The 23,214-nt window shown below is 34.6% G+C and overlaps 1 pseudogene; it reads right to left on the bottom strand.

Moving 5' to 3' along the window:
- Positions 1-2,753: 2,753 nt before the first annotated feature.
- LOC111472471 lies at positions 2,754-4,101 on the bottom strand (annotated as a pseudogene).
- Positions 4,102-23,214: the final 19,113 nt, after the last annotated feature.

The following is a 23,214-nucleotide window of genomic DNA, read 5'->3' on the forward strand; positions in this document are numbered from 1 at the left end:
AAAAAAAAAAGAAAAAAAAGAAAAAAAAGAAAAAAAAAAATACATTTCCTTCCTTACCCTTTCTAAAACACTTTCTTTGAAACATAGCCAAGACTTGATCAAGCATACTGTTAAACCTTTCTGTTTGTCCATCAGTTTTGGGGTGATTACTCGAAGAGATGGCTCGACCCCAATAGCTTGAACAATTCAGTCCAAAAGGACCCTGTGAATTTCGGATCGCGATCGCTAACAATGCTAGTGGGAATGCCCCACAACTTGACAACGTGTCGAAAAACTAATTGTATGGTCGCTTTGGCCGAGCATGACTTGCGGGTCTGGATAAATATGGCATATTTGGAGAATTTGTCAATGATGACCAAGATAGACTCCATTTCTCCTACCTTGGGGAGGTGTGTGATGAAGTCTAGAGAAACACTTTCCCATGGTCGGGACGAGACTGGTAGAGGTTCTAGTAGTCCCGCAATTATGTTTCGTTCAACCTCATCTTGTTGGCAGATAAGACAGGTCTTTGTGAATTGTATCGCATCGTCGTAGAGGTTCGGCCAATAGTACCCCTTTTTAGGAGGGCATAGGTTCTCTACCACCCGTTGTGACCCGCCCATGGTGTGTTGTGGCATTCATTTAGTAGGAGTCTCCTCAAGTGCCCCGAACAGGGGCGAAGAGACGATTTCCTTTGGTGAAGAGTAAATTGTTTTCGACCCAAAACTGGCGAGTCTTCCCCTCTCTTGCTAACTGCATGATGGCCTGAGCGACTGGGCTAGGTGTTCCTTGATACTTTCCTGTATCGTTCCACTCAACTTACTTGCTTGTAGATGAGCTAACATGCACAGGGCCGCATACTCGCTCTTTCAACTTAGAACATCTGCAGCTTGGTTTGCTTTACATAGCCTGTGTTTGAACTGGAAGTCAAATTCGGCAATGCATTCTTGCCAACGCGCTTGCTTCGACGATAACTTGGATTTTTTAAAGAAGTGAGATATGGAGCTGTTGTGTGTCTTCACTACAATTTTGGCTCCGAAGAAGTACTATCTCCAAGATCGTAAACAGTGGACCACTGCCAACATTTCTTTCTCGGATGCTGCGTACCTTCTTTCTGCATCGTTTAGCTTCTGGCTCTTGTATGCAATGGGGTGTCCTTCCTGCAGTAGGACGCCCCTAGGGCGAAGTCTGAAGCACCATCTTGACTTCGAAAGGTTTCATCACATCGGCAATCCCTAAAACTGGCCCTTCCATCATGACATTCTTAAGGTTGCCAAAGGCTTCTTGACACTGTGAAGTCTAGCTCCACTTGTTTTCCTTCTTTTGTAGTTTGGTCAAGGACTCTGCGCGCTTTGAGAATCCTTCCACGAATCACCGATAGTAATTTGCCAACCCAAGGAAATAGCGCACTTCTATCACTGAGGAGGGGTCTTCCACTCCTTGATGGCTTTGACTTTCTCCTCTTCCATACCTACCTTGCCTGCTTCTATTACGTGTCCAAGGAAGTTGATTCGCTGTTGTGCAAACACGCATTTTTCCCTCTTCACATATAGTTGGTGTTATTTTTCAGGCTAATTAAGACCTTTTCAAGACATGACTTCTTCACGAAACTTCTTCCTTATACTTACCTCATGCTTAAGTAATCTCGGAAGAACAAATTTGTGTGATCGTGGCGATGTTGAGTTAAAGGCTTGATTGGAAGTCAACCAAAATGCAGAAACTCATTAGCAGCTCCCTCTAGTCCTTCTCCCTCTAGTCCTTACTAGGTCTTTAATGAAATGCTTAATTTTTGTTTAGAGGATCTTAGGTAGGAAATTTGAACTTAACCTCAAATCTTATCCGAATATATTTTTCTTCAATTGGACATGATTCTTGATGAAAATGCTTGTTGATGGTATGAATGTGATAGGTTAGACATGATGAATTCATGTGTAATGTGAGAATGCGATTCTAAGCTTTGACAGATGAAATTGGACATATAAGTTAAGAGCATTTTCAAATTCTTGATTTCTTTCGAGGATTGTGGACAATACTTTTTAGAAGGGTAGAAAAAAGTTTGAAGGGAAATGGTGAATTACAACTCTCAAATTTAGAAGAAATTTAAGGAAGAGATACCCAAAATCTAAATGTTGATTTCTCACGGTTGAAGGCTTGACACTGCTTGATTATTAAACTTTAAAATATGAAATATGAAGAATTGCCGTGAATTTAAAATCAAATTTTCTAAAATTTTGGTAAAAAATATCTTTTATAATAAGAGGTTAGTCAACCTTCATTTTAAATTGAAGTGATTGGATATTTTTAGGTGTGTCTTCTAGAACATATCAAAGTTTAGAAAACATCCAACTAATATAGTTTTAACGGAAACAAAACTTCACTACTTAAATTTCAAAAGAATTGATATCTAAATAGTTTTAATTGTTTAGTATAAAACAAATATAGAAAAAAAATATAGCGAAAAGTAAACAAAAACTTCAAAACTTGATCATTATGCACCCTTCCCTCACAAACACAAATTTTCATGTACCCGTGTCAATCTTAAACGCTTCTTTATAACAAACAAAGAATAGAGATAATATGAAAAACGTAGTAATTGAACTGTTAGCATAAGATTATGGTCCATTAAATAACTATAGGTAGGATAACAAACACAAATGTAACATAATATTTATTTAAAAAGATTGGCAACTACAAAGTTAACATTTAATAAGGTAAAGATTGAAGAGGAAAATTTAAAAGAAACATACCTATATTATTTGGATAGATTTCACTTCTTAAGATATACCAGAAAATATAGTTTGAAGCAGGGCAAAAATAAGGAGGAAGATTGCACCAACGAAAGAGACAATAGCCCAAGGAGTATTGAAATAGTTATGTTTGAGTGTAGCTATCGCCTTGTTCCATCGTCTACTGCCGTGTTCTCGTAAAGCTTTGTTGATATCGTTGAAGTGACAACAATTTGGGACTGTAACAAATTTACAGAGATTATTAAACAGTTTTGAAACTTCTATACTACTACCTCCAATTTCGTTTATTATGATTCCGGCTTTCACAAGTACACTCACATCTTTCTCTGTACATATCAAATGATCTAGTAATGACACATATTGGATACACTTGTTGTCATTTCCAACATAAACATGCTCAAACGCTATCAAGTTTCGCATCATGGGTTCAAAGTAATCATCATTAAGTATGGGTGGGATTTCAAAAACCCCATTTTTTAAGCTCACATTCATCAAACATTTGGCATTTTCTGTTTTCTTGATGGTGACACCAGCTTTGTGGAGCTTAGTTATCGATGGAGGAATAATTGATTTTTCTTCTTTACTATTGTTCTTAGAAGATATTGTAGGGACGAAAAAGAAGCTTAAGAAATCGATGAAATGCTTTGGGCATTTCTTCAACAAGGGATCAGGAAGATAGTAATTATTTACAATCCCATGATGAAAAAATATTTTTGTAAGAGTTATAAAGGAGATGGAGGGATCCTTTTGTTTTACAAGGTATAGACGTTGAAGAACAAAGAAAGGAATTTGATTTTCCAACTTGACCAAATCAGCACCTATACGAGGAAATCTTTTGTAGAATTGAAGATCTACTTTGTGTTAATATAAGCAACTCCACTATAAAACAACCATCCACCAGCATCTTAATAAAATCCTCGTCGTTCATGTTTATAGGTTCTGCATAGTAATCTCGAGCGTCTTTTACCCAAGTTTGAGTAGTTTCCACAAGAAATTCCACTGAGCTCATGTTCATCATTCGAAATAGAAAGTTAGCAAGTCCTTGAAGCTTATATTTCTCTTTGACTATCAAATCATCTCGACTACGATGGTGAAATGGGCCAATGGAAATGACTTGGGGGGTAAAGGCTGTATTATTCATCTCACGTAACAGTTTGGGGACTCGATAGATACTACATCCTACATTAACAACAGGCAGTTGCTCTAGCATTGTTTTGATCCATGATACAACATTACCACAAAGCTGTCCGTTCCTACTACCTTCCGCCATATTGTAAGCTATGTCGTGTTCTCAATGCACTCCAATCTAACTCTTCTTCTCTTGAACTAAAACACCTACGTTTCCAAATCTTCTCTAATAGGAATGTCGAGCTTTTAAAACCAAACTTAACTAAATAATTTATATATATTTTACATATAAGGCAGAAGAAAAGAGAGAATTAAGGAAGTACCTTGTTTGGCAAATTGATGGAAAGGATGGTTTACGTAAATGAAGATGAGGGAAGAAAGAAACAACTACAAGAAGAAAATGGAGTAAGAGAGAGCAATGGATGTGGAAGAAAGAAAGAGGCAAAATCATATCATGTGGGAGACTAAACATATTGAACCTGATAGGGAAAATCAATCCAAGGGAAAGTATGGAACGGATTACCTTGATGATCAAGATCAAGAGTAAAGAAAACTCATTTCTAAACTCGTAATTCGAATCACTCCACAAGAGGTTTGATCAATATCACTTGAATGACTCTACATGCAAGTTCTAAACACTAGAATTTGCAAAGAAAGTTTAGCTCTCAACAAAACTAAAATAGAAATTTTATTCTTAATTCCAAAATATGATGTCTAATCAAAGAAAAGAAGACTTTATATAGACCTTACAATCTTAACCTATGTGATATATAACTCCCAAATTAAATCGGCTAGTAACTGAAAAATACCAGTAACTTCCCTATTAAAATGGCTAGTGAATGGTGGAATATAGTAACCTAGGTGTGTTACAATATAACCTTAACTCCTATATTTTAAATTAGCTTAAATATGACAAACAAATATTTAAACTATAATTAAATAATGCAATTAATAAAATGTGTTTATTGACTCATCCTTGGACTAGTTTCATAAATTCAGCAGAGTTCAATAAATGCAACTTAAAGTGCATTTAATTCATATCTTTCTTGGAGCTCAACTTTACACAACATATAAGGGAGGTCTCCAGCGTCTTCTAGAATTTTCTTTGATGAGCTCATCATAGCTTGAATATAACTGTATAAGGTTTGTTGTAGCTTCTTAGCTCTCGTCCTTGTAATTGAACCTTGAGGTATGGAAATTTCTTGGTCGTGGTTCATATCATTCTCCCCCTCTTGAAAAAGATTCGTCCTCGAATCAAAGCCATCACCTACATCCAAAAGGACTCAAATCAACAACATTAAAAGTTGTACTAACACCGTACTTACCTGGTAAATCAATTTTATAAGCATTGTCGTTGATACGCTCAAGAACTTGAAAAGGTCCATCTCCTCGTGGTAAAAGCTTAGATTTTCTTTGAGTAGAAAATTTTTCTTTTCGGAAATGCACCCAAACCCAATCTCCTGGCTTGAAGATGACAAACTTACGTCCTTTATTAATTCAGGTGGCAACCTTGGAATTTTGTTTCTCAATTTGTTCTTTCACTTGATTGTGCAGTTTATGAACAAACTCAACCTTGGCATTTGCATCAAAATTCACAAACTCTTTTGACGGTATGGGTAACAAGTCGAGGGGGGTTAAAGGATTAAAGCCATAAACAATTTCAAAAGGTGTGCATTTAGTAGTGCTATGAACAACCCTATTATATGCAAATTCTATAAAGGGCAAACAATCCTCCCAAGTCTTAAGATTTTTATCAATAATAGCCCTAAGCATAGCAGTCATGGTTCTGTTAACAACTTCAGTTTGTCCATCTGTTTGAGGATGACAAGTAGTTGAATATACTAGCTTACTTCCTAACTTACCCCATAAAACACGCCAAAAGTGGCTTAAAAATTTTACATCACGATCACTAACGATGTTTTTAAGAATGCCATGCAATCAACTTCCCTAAAGAACAGGTCTGCAATATGTTTTGCATCATCAGTTTTGTGACAAGGAATAAAATGAGTCATTTTACTAAATCGATCAACCACAACAAAGATGCTATCATAACCTTTCCTAGTCCTAGGTAAACCTAAAACAAAATCCATTGATATATCAATCCAAGGACCATTAGGAACCGGTAATGGGGAGTATAAACCATGTGGTTGAAGCCTAGATTTAGCTTGTTTACATGCTATGCAACGAGCACAAACTTTATGAACATCATGTCTCATTTTAGGCCAAAAAAAAATGTTCAGAGAGCATATCATAAGTTTTAGAAACTTCATGGTGTGCCATTAAACCACCTCCATGAGCTTCCCTCACAAGTAGCTCACGGATGGAACAAGATGGTATGCAAAGTTTGCCTTTTCGAAACAAAAATCCATCTAACAACAAGTAATTATCCACAATGAATCCTTTTTCACAAGATTCAACAAAAGGAGCAAAGAACATGTCATGTTGATACAAATCTTTTATGTGTTCAAAACCCAACAACCTAGCATTCAAAGTATTGAGGAGGACATACCTTCGTGATAATGCATTTGCAACAATGTTCTCCTTACCTTGTTTATATTTTATGACATAAGGGAATGTTTCAATAAATTCTAACCACTTAACATGTCGTCTGTTGAGTTTATTTTGTACTCTCAAATGCTTTAAACTTTCATGATTCGTATGAATAATGAACTCCTTAGGCCAAAGATAATGTTGCCAGGTTTGCAATGCACGAACCAAAGCATAAAGCTCTTTGTCATAAGTTGGATACCTCAAAGATGCACCAGTCAACTTCTCACTAAAGAACATCAAAGGTTTTTTATTTTGCATTAATACAGCACCATCCCTACTCCACTAGCATCACATTCAATTTCAAAAGTAGATTCAAAATTAGGTAATGCAAGCAAGGGAGCAGAACTCAATTTTTCTTTAGGCTGAGTGTTACTCTCTTGCTTTTTCCTCAAGCTCTTTTTTTCACTTGATTCTTTTTCAATCTCTGCTTTTGCATCAGCCTCTTGCCTTTTCTTTTCAAGTTTGCAATGATCAATAAATACATCTTTTGGAGACAATGGAATAAGAGTAGTTTTTCTACCGTTGTGAGTAAAAGAGTATCGATTTGCATACCCATCATACATTACCCGACGATCAAATTGCCAAGGCCTCCCCAGTAGTAAATCTCCAACATGCATGGATACAACATCACATAAAACATCATCAACATATTTTCCAATAGTAAAAGAAACAAGAGTTTGTTGAGTTACCCGTACTTCCCCACAATCATTCAACCATTGAAGCTTGTAGGGTCTTGGATGTGGTTGTGTCTTTAAATTAAGTCTTTTGACCAGAATGGAACTCACAACATTGGTGCAACTACCGCTATCAATTACAACACTACAAGGTACAGATTGAACAAGACACCGAGTTTGAAACAAGTTCTTCCTTTGGTCTAGGCCGTCCTCCTTAATGTGGGTGTTTAGAGCTCGTCGAGTAACCAAAGATATATGTGTAAGGTCCTCTTCACTAAACTCCTCACTCTCATCAGTTTCCTCATTTATGTCGTCATGTGGCTCGTCATCCGTAACAATTTCTCCCTCCTTGATGGTCATAATTCTTTCATTTGGGCAATCTCTACTATAGTGTCCTACCCCTTGACATCTCCAACACTTTAAATCTCTATTTCGAACATTAGACTTTTCTACTTTTTCTTTCCCTGTTCTAGAACTCTCCCCTTTCTCAAATTTAGCTTGAGGCTTCTCATTAATCTCTTGATTTCTATGCTTATAATCAATGTTCTTGCTATCCCTTTTCCATGTAGGAGTAAAATTGAGAAAAGTTTTAGAAGAATACCGTTGAGACCTTCGTTGGATTTGCCTCTCGATCTTAATTGCAATGTGCAACAACTTCTCAATATTAGAATAAGACTGTAAATCAGTCTTGTCTGCAATCTCTGTGTTTAACCCATTAAGAAACCGCGCCATGAGAGCCTCCATGTCCTCATCGAGTTCAAGTCGATCCATCAATGTATCCATCTCCTTGTAATAATCCTCCACAGATTTGCGTCCTTGTTTCAATGCTTGAAGCTTTTGCGCCATGTCTCGGTGAAAATATTATGGAACAAAATGCTTCCTCATGGACTTTTTGAACTCGACCCATGAATCAATTGGTGCTTCAAGATTTCTTCTCCTACTTGACATCAATTTATCCCACAAAATTTGAGCATATTGTTTGAATTGAGCAATGCATAACAGTACCTTCTTTTCATCACTAAAATTATGACAGTTGAACACCGACTCCACCGTTTTCTCCCATTGAAGGTACTCCTCTGGATCGGTTTTTCCATAAAACTTGGGAAGTTTTAATTTGATGCTCCCCACGTTACGATCAATTCTATCATCATAAGGAACTCGTTGTTGTAAATTATGATACCTTCTTCCATGGTCTTTCCCTCGCATCAAGTCATGACCAACCACATGTGGATTATCCTCGTGGTGATCAGAATTGTCGCCCTCATACGTATCGGTTGAGGGCATAGGTAGTGGAATCCTCTGTCGAGCTTGATTTTGAATCTCCAATCTACCTATTCGATCAGTCAACTCTTCTATTCCTCGAATTAGTCTTTTCATGGTTCGTTGTTGGGCTTCTCTCAATCGTGCATTAGTAATGTCAGTATTGTTGTCTGGATTTTCCATGCTACAAAAGAAAGGTAAAAGAAAGAAAGAAAAAAAAAAGGACCTCACAAGCGCTCCCTCACGTGTATTCACTCGTAAATGTAGTTCATTCGTGTTTAGCACTCAACACTCGAATCAATGTGTCACTCCCTTACAAACTCACCCTCGCAATTGAGCACACACAAATCACACTCCAAAAAATAAATTGGGATGTGAGACAAGCTATGTTATAGAGCTAAGTGCAATTCAAAGTGAATAGACAGCACACTCAACACATACACAAGGGTATTGAAGGAGCAATTCAAATAACGACAAAGAAACAAATTAAAGAAAGAAAATGATTAAGGACTAATTTAGACGTAGTAACATATGAGAGTTACATATAATAATCAAGAGGAAAAAAAGAAAGACATTTAACATCAATATCATTTCTTTCTTTCAATGGTTTTTTTTTTCCTTCTGATTGGCAAAATCTAATCAATTTACCAACAAGAAAATTGATTTAGAAGATCTTAAAGAATAACAAAGTGTTGATAAGATCCAGATCTATCACTTTAAAGAACATAAGATTTTTTTTTTTTTTGTTATATATTTTTGTGATAGAACATGAACATTCTACACAAACTGAGAAAAAAAAATTATAAGAGAATTAAAAGAGATAGGCACAATGAAACATATATCCGATCTTAAGCCTAAAGCTCTGATACCAAATGATATGGAAAATCAACCCAAGGGAAAGTATGGAACGGATTACCTTGATGATCAAGATCAAGAGTAAAGAAAACTCATTTCTAAACTCGTGATTCGAATCACTCCATAAGAGGTTTGATCAATACCACTTGAATGACTCTACATGCAAAGAAAGTTGAGCTCTCAACAAAACTAAAATAGAAATTCTATTCTTAATTCCAAAATCTGATGTCTAATCAAAGAAAATAAGGATGTGGCAGAAAAAAAAGAAAGAGGTAAGCTTGTGACAACCAAGTACGTTAACTTTGGACTAATAACATAAATTATCACGTGGGAGACGGTAACATATTCATTCAAACTTCAAAAGGACAGTAAGCTTGTGATAACCAAGTACGTTAACTTTGGACTAATAACATAAATTATCACGTGGGAGACGGTAACATATTCATTCAAACTTCAAAAGGACAGACAACATAGTACTTACGTGGGAAACGGTAACATATTCATTCAAACTTCAAAAGGACAGACAACATAGTACTTACGTGGGAGACGGTAACATATTCATTCAAACTTCAAAAGGACAGAACAACAAGTCGTGTTAGACGAACACGACTCTCTCCACAATGGTATGATATTGTCCACTTTGAACATAAGATCTCATGGCTTTGCTTTGCTTCCCCAAAAGGCCTCATACTAATGGAGAGAGTATTGTTTGTTTATAAACTCATGATCATGCTCTAAATTAGCCGATGTGGGACTTCCATCATCCAACATGGAGAACCCCAAGGAGATATGCTAGGGTGGATGAAATCTTTATTTAGCAAGTCATATAGTTGCGTCTTGAGTTTGTTTAACTCTGCTGGTGCCATACGGTATGGGGCTTTAGAAATAAAGCTTATTTCTAGTATAAGTTCTATGGCAAAATCTACGGCTCGAGAAGGGGGTATTTCTGGTAATTTTTTTGGAAAATCCAAAAATTCATTGACTATGGGCACCAAGGTCTTTTCTTTTTCTCTTTCATCCATGATACTAAGTATGCCAATATGGCTTAACTACCTTGTTGGATCAATTTCTTGGCTTTCATCATTGAGAGTAGTTTCAGTGTAACTCTAGCACATGCACTCTTGAACTTAAAGCTAGATCAAGACATAAGTGAGAATAGTACTTTCTTCTTGTAACAGACTATACTAGCATAATTTGTAGCTAACCAATCTATCCCTAGTATTACCTTTGAAGTTTTTCATGCTAACAACTATCCGGTTTACGTTTAAAGTTTGCCCGGTTAATATTACTTGCCTATCTTTTACTTCATATTTAGCATCTAGGTTTATCCCCGCTTGGGCACTAACAGATTATACATGCAATGAGGGACGAGTTCAAGCCCTGCTTGTCTAACAAATGGGATAGATATAAATGAATGCGTAGAGCCGAAATAAAATATAGTGAAAGCATAATGTCCCAAGACTGATAGTGTACCTATCACCACAGTGTCGGACCTTCTAACATCCTTGCTGGTGAACACGTATGCCCTTGCTTGTGAACGAGTCTGCACAAGTCTGTCTATTCCATCAGGTGCCCTTTATGAATTCACTAGATTTTTAGTATTTTTAGTTGTGCAGTTGATAGCAATGTGGCCCTCCTAGCCACACCGAAAGCATGCTCTAGTCCTTACCATAAATCTGCCCCCATATGGCTTTCCAAATACATTGCACTTTGATCCTCATCATCCTCCAGGTCCATCTTAGTTCTTGGGATGTTCGCCCGTATGTCGAGGAGGGTGTCTGTCAGTATGTCGAGAGGGATGTCTGTCAGGATAATGAGGTCTACGCGCTAGTGATTGGTGATATGAGTTCCTCAGTTCATATGATCTTTGGGCTTCACCTTACTTGTCCTATGTGTGGCCTTATAAGTCATAGGGTTAATGGCTTTTTCCATGTGGCGAATCTTTGAGTCCAAATCCATCACAAACATCTCAACCATTTTTAACTCTGTGTCCATTAGTAAGGGCACAAATCTCTTGAGTCTCATGAATTCTTGGGCATAATCATCTACAGAATGTCCACTCTATGCTAAGTGGGTAAACTCTTGTTGTTTCTTGAGCCGGGCTACTTTCGGATAGTACTGATTCAAGAATCTCCTAGAATTGTGACCAAGCTATAACACTTTCATTAAGAATGAAAATTTCTCTGTTGTTTAGCCACCATAATTCCACATCCTTTTTTAGCATGAATGATGCACATGACAACTTCTGATGGTCCGACAATCCATTAACAAAAATATATCTCCATTGTCGAAATATACAGCTGAGCTTATGTTGGGTCCCCCGCAGTTTCATTGAAGGTGCGTGGAACATATCGCTTGATAACCCATAAATATCTCGCTCCTCTGGTAGATTGCGAGCTTTTGGCTCGCTTGCTGGCTACCATTTTATACATCATCACCTGGAACGATTCCCACATCAGGTTTGTGGTGGGATCTATTCTATCCTCTCGTGCTGCTGCGTCTGTACGAACTACTAAGCCCTCGCGAGGTGGGCTCTCTTCACCTCTCCCCCTTCCTCTAATGGGGGGTCCTCTTCTTCCTCCATGTCATCTAGGTGACATGTTTCTAAAACCAACATATAATTTTCCTTAATTCTACTATTCACTATCGTAATTCACATCATATTACCATATCATAATTAGCATACGATTTGGTAAGTACAATATCTTCACAAACATATAATTAGGTCAAACATCATGCTTTGACAATAATATAATCCAGGCTATCAAACTTAATCATGAAGTACATTTAATAATAGTAGGCAATCACAACATATACAATCAATGACATTTATTTTTATTATCTTGGACATACCTAACAAACATTAATAGTGGGGCCATGAAACTTACTAAGCCTGTCTTATACTCTAGTCTACAGAATCTAAAATCTAAAGATCTAATACCAACTGTAATAATCCGTAGATTTTTTCTAACCTAAATTCACTACCATCAGCATAATATACTCTCTTATGTAGAAATAATCATTGAAAACACCATCGTAAAACATTGTCATGGACTTGCATGTTTCAAAAATTCTTTAAAGCAACCTAACCAAATAGTAAATAAAGAAAAATAAATATTAAAATTGAAAAATGGCTTGTACTAACCTATGGTCTAAGAATTTAAATACAACTATCATATACATGTGCCATTGTCTTTACTTGCAATGTCGTCGTCAGCTGTACAGGGGTGACTTGCCTTTACCTAACAAATAGAAGTAGCACATGCTTTGAGTATTTTATGAAATACTCAGTAAGTGACCCACTATTGGGATTAGGAATGCAAACATATGCAACTCATGATTAGTGACCTATCACTAAAGCAATCATTTGGTGGCCTTCAGTCCAACCCACTATTGAATTTGTAGTACTTCCCTGCATACGAGTCACACGTGAGAAAGTGAGTCTCCGGTGGTTCGCACCCCCTAGGCCCATCATAGTTGAGTTAGTTGTTCGTATTCGGACATTCGGAGGTTAGCAAATCCTCGAATATCATGAAAAACATGATCATCATCATCAACATCATAGTGTACATGTCCGTACTAATCATCATAAATGGGAAAGTAACCCAATGTATATGAACACGCAATATGCATGATGTCCCTATAGTTCTCATCTTAAGTCATTCTTATGACACAACCCTATACATCATTCACATATTACTCTAGGTAACATGCATACATGGGTCTTCATATGTTCATCATCATTAACATCATTTGGTTGTGTCTTAGAAAGCTCTTCATCATAATACATCATGACATTTAGTACATGTACATCATTTTAATATGGAACATCATCATATTAAGTCATATCATCATCATGCATCTTGTATCATAATGTTATCATGTATCATTATCATCATGTCATCATATTATCATATATTAATCTTAATTGGATCCTATGTAATTTATTACTAAAACTAAAAAATACACTTACAAAAGGTTTGTACTATTGGTAATACACTAGTCATGGTTGCTTGAATAAAACAATGCAACCATCATCCGAGTTAAAGAATTTGATTCAAAGCTAACTTAAGAGGAATGCTCAATTTATTTTTATTTTTTATTTTTTATTTTTTATTTTTTTTTTTAAGATTCGGATATATCAACTTGAGTTGCATTCAACTACAACTATAAATATTAAACTCCAAAATATTCATGAGCAAAGCAAGTCTTTTAAAATTATCCATCAAAGATGTTCTAGAATGAGTTGTGCAAAAGTGTTGCCTTAAGATCTAATTCCAATTAAGGATGTTAAGGACAAACAAGTGCAAAGGGTGGAAGGTTTGAAGTGGAAATGAATAACAATAGTAGTGAACATTATCTAATTTATAAGCATGGGTGAATGGTCGGTCTCATCCCAATATAGTGTTGCCAGAGATTTTATATTATTTCTGATAGAAGTTATAAATGATGGTGGTATTCCTCGGTCATATATTGCAAAGGTGGAGCACTATTGGCTTCTTAAAAAAGTGCTCTTTCTTTTATCCTTTGAAGATACTTGAAGACGTTCTCAAGGATTTCTACCAGCATTAAGACTACTATCTCTACTTACAATAAACCCTCTCTATATGTGTGGGTCATTACTTTCTTTTATCTATGAAAATGGCATAGGCATAATGATATACTTATCTTTACTTGATTATCTTTTCTTTCTCTTTCGTTTTAGTACCTTTGTAATCGTTGTATCAACCGTACCAATGTAAATGTGAAGATTATAATAAAAGTGTACATAATTTTAAGAAAGTACTTAGTTTGAAGTAATCCATTTCAGGTAGAAATTATCTATTATTAAAAGTCAATGGTAAAATAAACCCAGACATACAAAAACAATTTTGAGAAAAAATGGAGAAAATTCGATAAAAAAAAATAAGAAACTAAGAAGATAAGATAATTTGAATAATTGTAAATCAGAAATAATATTAAAACAAAATTGTAAGCCTTATGCTCTCTTTCAGAACAAATTTGTTTGCTTTCAAACTTCAAAAGGATGGGATAATGCAATATTCTCTTTCCTAATAGTAATGCATTTATTTATGTTTATTTATGAAACAAATATTTAATTTGCAAACATTAAAATATCTTGTATGTTTATTTATTATTCCAACCATTTATTTTAGTCTTTAATATCAACCCTATAATATAATAAAATATAGTATAGAGTATGTGTTTCACTCACATATACTTCAATTAGTTCTTTATAAATAGAAGTGTGACACTTGAGTCAAAGATGAGTACATGAGTGAGCCGAGACCACATCTAAATGAGAGCAATCTTAAAGATATGATGGTTAAGAAAACCTTTAAAATATTGAGAGTCACTACTTATACCAATTAGTTGTAACTTCCTTTTTAGTGGCTTAATTCATCGAAATTTCATGGTTAAGCGTGTTTTCTTTGAAATTTTTTCTAGGATGCATATGATTGAGTACAAAACATTCTAGGACTCATTTTAGTTTGTGGGGATAGTTTTCATTTTTAGAAATACGATCTTAAACTTTTGCTAACCTAAAGTCGCTACTATCATCTTAACATACTATCTTACGTGGAACACTTAAAACTTCATCATAAAACATTTGTAACAAACCAAGCTAACGATAAAAGTAACCCAAGGAAACAAAGAGAAGGAATTAAGTTATTTAAGCAAAGACAATGGTCTAAAACAAAAAATTTATATACTCTAAAAGTAAATTTAAGGATTTAAGGCCTTTGGAAAAGGATCGAAAAAGAGCCGGCAAAAAAATAATAAATGACATTATGATAAACACCCGTTAGGAATAGCGACCGTCACGACAACATTATGATAAACATAATGAACGTTTCCTTGCTTAGTAGTGAACACACAATAATACATGAGGTCCCAACATTTTTTCATTTTCATTATTATTTAATACAACACCGCTAACGTTTTTTTTTTCAAATCATATCATTTTTCGTATCATTTTACATAACATTTCTTATCATTTTTCATATCTTTTATGCATACGTCGGGTTGTATTTCATGTTAATTCGTCATTTTGCATGTCAATCATATTATATCGTTCAAATTAAAGAAATATGTCATATCATAACATTTCATGTTTGAATTCATCCTAACCATATCGTTTCATCAACTTATCCTATCTATATCATTTATTGAACGTATCCTAGTCATACCGTTACAAAAACGTATCCTAACCCTATCGTTTTATCAATCTATCCTAATCATATCCTTTTCTATACATAACATAACCATATCATTATATCAATCATACCTTAGTCATATCATTACATTACGTTTATCATATCCTTCTCATAACCTATCTCACACATATCATTGAAGACATCATAATCCACAAATTTGAGTCCTTGTTTCAATGCTTGAAACTTTTGCGCCATGTCTTGTTGAAAATATTGTGGAACGAAGCGCTTCCTCATGGACTCTTTGAACTCGTACCATGAATCAATGGGTGCTTCAAGATGTCTTCTCCTACTTGACATCAATTTATCCCACGAAATTTGAGCATATTGTTTGAATTGAGCAATGCATTATAGTACCTTCTTTTCATCACTAAAATTATGACAGTTGAATACCGACTCCACCGTTTTCTCCAATTCAAGGTACTCCTCTAGATTGGTTTTTCCATAAAACTTGGGAACTTTTAATTTGATGCTCCGTACGTTACGATCAATTCTATCGTCATAAGTAACTTGTTGTAAATTACGATGCCTTCTTCCACGACCTCTCCCTTGCATCAAGGTACGACCAACCGCATGTGAATTATCCTCGTGTTGATTAGAATTGTCTCCCTCATATTGATCGATAGATTTTGCAGGTAGTGGAATCCTCTCTCGAGCTTGATTTTGAATCTCCAATCTTCCTATTCAATTTTTCAACTCTTCTATTCCTCGAATTATTCTTTCCATGGTTCGTTGTTGTTATTCTCTTAGTCGTGCATCACTAATGTTATGATTGCCATCTAGATTTTTCATGCTACAACAGAAAGTTAAAAGAGGGAGAGAGAGAAAAAAAAAAGACCTCACAAGCCCTCCCTCATGTGTATCCACTCATTAATGTAGTTCATTCGTGTTTAGCACTCAACACTCGAATCAATGTATTACTCCCTTACAAATTCACCCTCACAATTGAGCACACACAAATCACACCAAAACAAATTGGGATGTAAGGCAAGCTATTTTATAGAGCTAAGTGCAATTCAAAGTGAAAAGATAGCACACTTAACCCACAAACAAGAGTATTAAAGGAGCAATCTGAATAACTACAAATAAACGAATTAAAGAAAGAAAATGAATAAGGACTAATTTAGCCATAGTAACACGTGAGAGTTACATATAATAATCAAAGACATTTAACCTACATAAGCAATTCTTTCTTTCTTTTTTTCTTTTTTTTTTTTAAGTGGTTGACAAAAACTAGTCAGTTTACCAACAACAAAATTTATTTAGAAGATCTTAAACAAGAATGATAAAATCCACATCTAACAATTTATAGAATAAGTCAACATGATTGAAGAACCAACATAAGGTTTTTTTTTTTTTTTATATATATATATATTTTTGACATAGAATATGAACATTCTACACAAACTCGGAAAAGAAAAAAATTATAAGAGAATTAAAAGAGATAAACTCAAGAAAATATATATTCGACCTTGAGCCTAAAACTCTGATACCAATGATATGGAATCAATCCAAGGGAAAGTTTGGAATGGATTACCTCGATAATCAAGATCAAGAGTAAAGAAAACTCGTTTCTAAACTCACAAGTGGTTTGATCAATACTACTTGAATGATTCTAACATGCAAGTTCTAAATACAAGAATTAGCAGAGTAAAAGGTTAGCTCTCAACAAAGCTGAATAGAAATTATATTCTTTTTAATTCTAAAATGTGATATTTCTAAGTAAAGAAAAGAGAAGAAACTTTATATAGCCTTTACAATCTTAACCTATGTGACACATAATCTCCCTATTAAATTGGCTAGTTAATGAGAAATATCCATCATAACTTCCATATTAAAATGGCTAGCTAGTTAATGAGGCATATGGTAAGTGTTATAATATAACCTTAACTTCTATATTAAATAAGCTTAAATATACAAATAAATATTTAAATTATAATTAAATAATGCAATAAATGAAAAATGCTTATTAAACATTCTTGGACCAGTTCCATAAATTCAATCGAGTTCATTAAATGCAAATTAAACTGCAATTAATGTTATTTTTCTTAAAGTTCAACTTTGCACAACATATATGAGAGGTATCCAATGTCTTCTACAATTTTCTTTGAGGAGATCACCATAACTTGATATAAGTGTACAAGGTTTATTGTAGGTTCTTGGCTTATTCTTGTAATTGGACCTCGAAGTATGAACCTTGAAGTATGGAAATTTCTTGGTCATGAATCATATCATTCAATTTTGTATAGACTATCCATGTGGTCAATGGCATTTGTGTAAATATTCAAACTTTTGATTATTTTATTACTTTTTCCTGAAAAATCGGAACTTTTTCTAAAATTTCCTTACTAGTTCATTTTTCGAACATCTCTAATTTCCTTCGTGTAAGGAATTAAATTTCCTTATTAGAAAGTACCTACAAATTAGGAAAACGATTTTTTTTTTTTTTTCTTCTTCTTTTACCATTCATTGATAAGATATTGAAAACATCTTCCAGGTATGAATTTTGTTAGGTGGAGTTAGCTTTTAACCAAATTCTATATAACATCTGAGTCCTAACGAGATATTAAATACTTATATTTAATACTGCACCTAAACTTCCGAGATTTTATGGAGTCCTTAAGAATGGAATTTCAAAATATCATGAAAGAATAGAAGAGAAAAATACTTGGAAAAGTCCACAAACTCAAGAAAAATACAAAAGAAAAATGTTGGAAAATTGAGAAAGTGGTCAAAGTCAAATGACTGGAGTGGCATTATGGTCATTCTGCCTCCTTAATTAGGTACCTGAAAACTGAAATTAGAGAGATTAAAGAAAAGTTGATCAGAAAAGGAAAGAAGGAAAGAAAAGAAAAGAAAAGAAAAGAAAAGGAAAAAGAGAATAGAGAGAAAGGAAGGTTATAGAGAGAGAAAAACAGCCTCAACTCCAATTCGGTGACGAGGACTCTGATTCCGGCCGAGTCTCCTTCATAAAACCTTTACAGAACCTAGAGGAGAAGCGTTTTGGATCTTTGGATCATCCAAAACCATCCGGGAACGAAGAAAATTTGAAACTAAGTGGTTGAACTTTTACTCTCGAATTTCCTTCCGATTTTGTAAGAAGTATTGGGAGATAATATTTGAAATTTGAGTATATTAATCTATGAAAAATTGCACTCATATGTGTGAAAGAAGTTGTAGTCGATTCAGATCCGAGATAGGAGTTCCAACGTTAGTTCGGATTTGGGAGTTGTTAATTTTTTTGCTAACTTTGGACTCCAATATATTAGCCGATGTTTGGAAATAAATTACAAGAAAAATACCTAAGCATAAATGGATATAAACTCTACCAATTTCGTGAAGGAACCATGTTAATCTGAGTTAGGTAGAAAGGAATAAAAAATACAAAGAAAATAGAAAATAATTAGTTTTTCTGGAAATCGCAGCGCTCAGAGGTAGAGACGAACGACAAAGGGACTCGTGTCGATCAACGAGAGGGTCGTGCGTCGCCGACAAAGGAGGACGCGTGTCAAGCGCGCATAGGCCAAGAAAAAAATAGAGGAAATCTCGATAACCCATGCTCGATCTAGCAAAGAAATACGACCTGACTCAGCCCCACTCATCAACGCGAGAAAAACTGTTTCCCAACATGCACTTCCAGTTTTGAACTCACACCCTCAGCCTCGGTGAACCATTCAGTCCACACCACGGGGTGAAACCTCAGCATGCGTCTTCATCCCCTCAGCGCGTCCATATGCGCTCGTGATTTGGCGCATAAGACTTACTTTGTGCTCGATTTGACTCCTGTTTGACGGTTTTTCATCCCAGTTTTGATACTGGCCTAAATTTAACTTGATTCATGACCTACCAGCGAACTTTCAAGAGATTTAGAGTTCCCAATTAGCGAAAAAGTAAGCTTCAAAGGGTTCGCTTCCTTCTGGTAAGTAATCCCCTGGATTTCAGGTAAGTAATATTGGTAGGGATCTCTAGGACAAGCTAGTATGTGAGCATGATGGACCTTAGGTGGTTAGAATACGTGTAATTAGAAACAAGAATGAACAATTTTGGTGATTATGACATGTGCATGATGAAATTATGAAATTGCCCTTAGAACAAGAGAATTGAGAAACAAGTTTAATGTCTTCCGCTGTGGTATGATAGAGGATGGGATATTCTGATCTGTGCTCCAGATGATTGATGGATGTTTTCTCCCTGTTGAGCTTGTTTGAATGTTGATTGTGTCTAGGATTTATGACATGATTTTCCTGCAATAAAGTTGGGTAGGAATACCTTCTTAAATAACTTATGTGATGGATGTACATCATTTATGTGCTAAAGATGCTTGATAAATATATTTTTCCTAGTAGAGCATGCGTCAAGATCACAATTAAGATTAGGGCGCTATAGTTAGTGTGGTTTACATGTAGAACTAGAGGATTGACTTATGTGCAGGATTGGTTTTGGTTAAGCTGAGAGGTTAACATAGAATGACCTTGAATTGAGAAAAATGGATTTTAAACTGTATGAACGCTCCTAAGAACCTAATATTTCTCCACGGTGTATTGACAAGATTTAAGTAGCTTACATGATCAGGAAACTAGTTGAGCTACTATTGAATGTAGAGTCGGGACAGGGTCGATGCTATAATCCCGTTAAACTAGATTTTTAGAAGAACTAGGGACTACATGGGTAGTTAGCTCAAGACATGAACCCCCTATTGAGAATAGAAACAGGTAACCTGTAAACCAGTCCTGATTGGACTAGGGACTACGCGGGTAGGTGGAAAACCCGATTGAGTGTAGATCAGTTGAACTTGTAAACCAGTGATTGAACTAGGGACTACGTGGGCAGGTGGAGAGCCCTATTGATTGTAGAAACAGGGGAATCTGTAAACCAGTCATTGTTGGACTAGGGACTACATGGGTAGGTGACAAGATAAATGTTGGATCGGTATGGCAACCCTAGAGGGGGGGTGAATAGGGTTTTAACGATAAAAGTGTTTAAACTTGATTAATTTTTCTAATGATAAAACTTTTTACAAATAAGTAGAAGATGATAATTACTAAAACAAAATAATTCAAGTCAAAACAATAATCAAGTAGAACATGCAATAAACATAATAATAATCTTGAAATTAAATAGGAAAGAGTTAGAGAAAATGACACCGTAGTTTTATAGTGGTTCGGTCAAACTCGACCTACTCCACTCCCCAAGCGCCTCTTGGGAATTTGAATAAAGAACTTTTCCGACTCTTTCCACGGATCAGAGCCAAACCGGTACACCGCTCTTTTTACGAGTTCAAGAGCAAACTCAATCCTTTCAACGACGCAGGATCAAACCGATACAAGTATTTGAGTTTGATAATAACACACCACAACTCTCTCAAAGAGTAGATTTACAATTTGGGATACTGACAACTATTTCCTCACAATATAATAATAATCCCTCTCAAGAATAAGATGAAAAGAAATAAACTTGTAAGCTTGGAGAGAGCAATAAACAATGGAGACTTTGAACAAATGAGGATTGAAGAATGTATGTAAGTTGTGTCTTTTAAAAATGTGGGGAAGATGAGTTTATATAGAGGAGAAAAGTGGCAAAATGTAGGATTGAATATTGACCATTGGATTGTGTTAGGAATAATGGAAGGTGGAGATTAAAAGTAATTAAGTAAGAAAATTTTCTAAATTCATTTATTTCAAAATTTTAATATAATAGTAATATAATATAATAATAATAAAAAGTTATGTGAGTAACGGTAAAATGTAATTCAAAATTTATTATAAATATAATAATATAATAATAATAAAAATGATGTGAGTAACTACCAAAATTTTAAAATATAATAATATAATAATATAATATAGTAATAATAAAATTCGATGTGAGTAACGGTTATATTCAAATTTATATTTGTAAAAATAATTTTATTTAGAAATGTAATAATAAGAAAAACTCCACCATGTGTTACTCTTCCAATATTATAAATGTCATACTTTGATATATTTTGATTTGTCCATCATTTTGATTTTGTTGCCACATCATCACGTCGGGTATGTTGTCTCGACTCTAATTTCTTCGTTTTAGCTCTGATTTGAGTAATTGAAAAGTTGTTGTAATCGTTATTCCCGACCTTATACTGTGGACAGTTCAAAAAACTGAAAATAGTTAATAATTAAAAGTAGGTTTGTTATCATCAAAACATCAATAATTAATTCATTGAAATTAATTAATGTGAGATCAAGGGCCAATAAGCCAACAATCTCCCCCTTTTTGATGATGACAAATCATTTAAAGAAAAATTCATAAAAACCAATAATACAACATCCATGTAATAATATCACTACATACTAATATATTATCATAAATTTCACTCAAGAGCATATTCTCCCTTATATTAATGCCTCAAGAAATTATGAAACACCAAGTAAATGATTCATAAATTATAAAATAACAAATTTAGAACATATTTTTCTTAATTTTCTCCCCCTTTGTAATCATCAAAATGAACAATTGAAAGAGAATGCATTTAATAATGACATAATGGCTCCCCCTAAAAACATGCATTCAAAAATTATAAAATTCAAGATATATCACAACGAATAATACCAAGCTCAAGCCTATTTTTGCAAAAAATTTCTTCATTCAATGGCTTGGTGAAAATATCGGCCAGTTGATTATTAGAGTTTACAAAATCAAGAATAATATGTCCATTTTGCACATGCTCTCTAATAAAATGATGTCTAATGTCAATATGTTTAGTTCTAGAATGATGAATAGGATTTTTAGTTAAATTAATAGCACTTGTATTATCACAAAATATAGGCACACTATGAAACTTTAATCCAAAATCACAAAGAGTTTGTTTCATCCAAAGAATTTGAGCACAGCAACTAGCAACCGCAATATATTCCGCTTCGGTAGTAGATAAGGCAACCGAATTTTGCTTTTTACTAAACCAAGAAACTAAGGAACTACCAAGAAATTGACAAGTTCCACTAGTACTTTTACGATCAAGTAAGCTTCCGGCAAAATCTGCATCAGAATATCCTACCAATTTAAATTCAACATTTCTAGGATACCACAATCCTAGATCAATAGTTCCAAGCAAATATTTAAATATTCTCTTAACGGCATGTAAATGAGATTCCTTAGGACAAGATTGAAATCTAGCACAAAGACATACACTAAACATAATATCGGGTCTACTAGCGGTCAAGTAAAGTAAAGATCCAATCATACCTCGATAAGCTTTAATATCCACACTTTTACCTTTTTCATCCTTGTCAAGCTTAGTGGATGTGCTCATGGGAGTTCTTGCAATCTTACCTCCATTGAACTTGAATCTTTTGAGCAAATCTTTAGTGTATTTCTCTTGATTGATGAAGATACCATTCTTGAGTTGTTTGATTTGAAGTCCAAGAAAGAAACTGAGTTCTCCCATCATACTCATCTCAAACTCACTATGCATACATTTAGAAAATTCTTCACATAAAGAAGGATTAGTAGAACCAAATATGATATCATCCACATATATTTGCACTAATAGCATATCGTTTTCTTTAATCTTAATAAAGAGTGTAGTGTCGAGTTTGCCCATTTTAAAATCATTCCCAATAAGAAAATTACTAAGTCTATCATACCAAGCTCTTGGAGCTTGTTTTAAGCCATAAAGAGCCTTTTTCAACTTATAGACATGATGAGGAAATTCTACATTTTCAAATCCGGGAGGTTGTTCTACATAAACTTCCTCCATAATATAACCATTCAAAAATGCACTTTTCACATCCATTTGATATAATACAAAATTTTTGTAAGAAGCAAAAG

Source organism: Cucurbita maxima, unplaced genomic scaffold (assembly GCF_002738345.1).
Source record: "Cucurbita maxima cultivar Rimu unplaced genomic scaffold, Cmax_1.0 Cma_Scf00073, whole genome shotgun sequence".
Taxonomy (NCBI): Eukaryota; Viridiplantae; Streptophyta; class Magnoliopsida; order Cucurbitales; family Cucurbitaceae; genus Cucurbita; species Cucurbita maxima.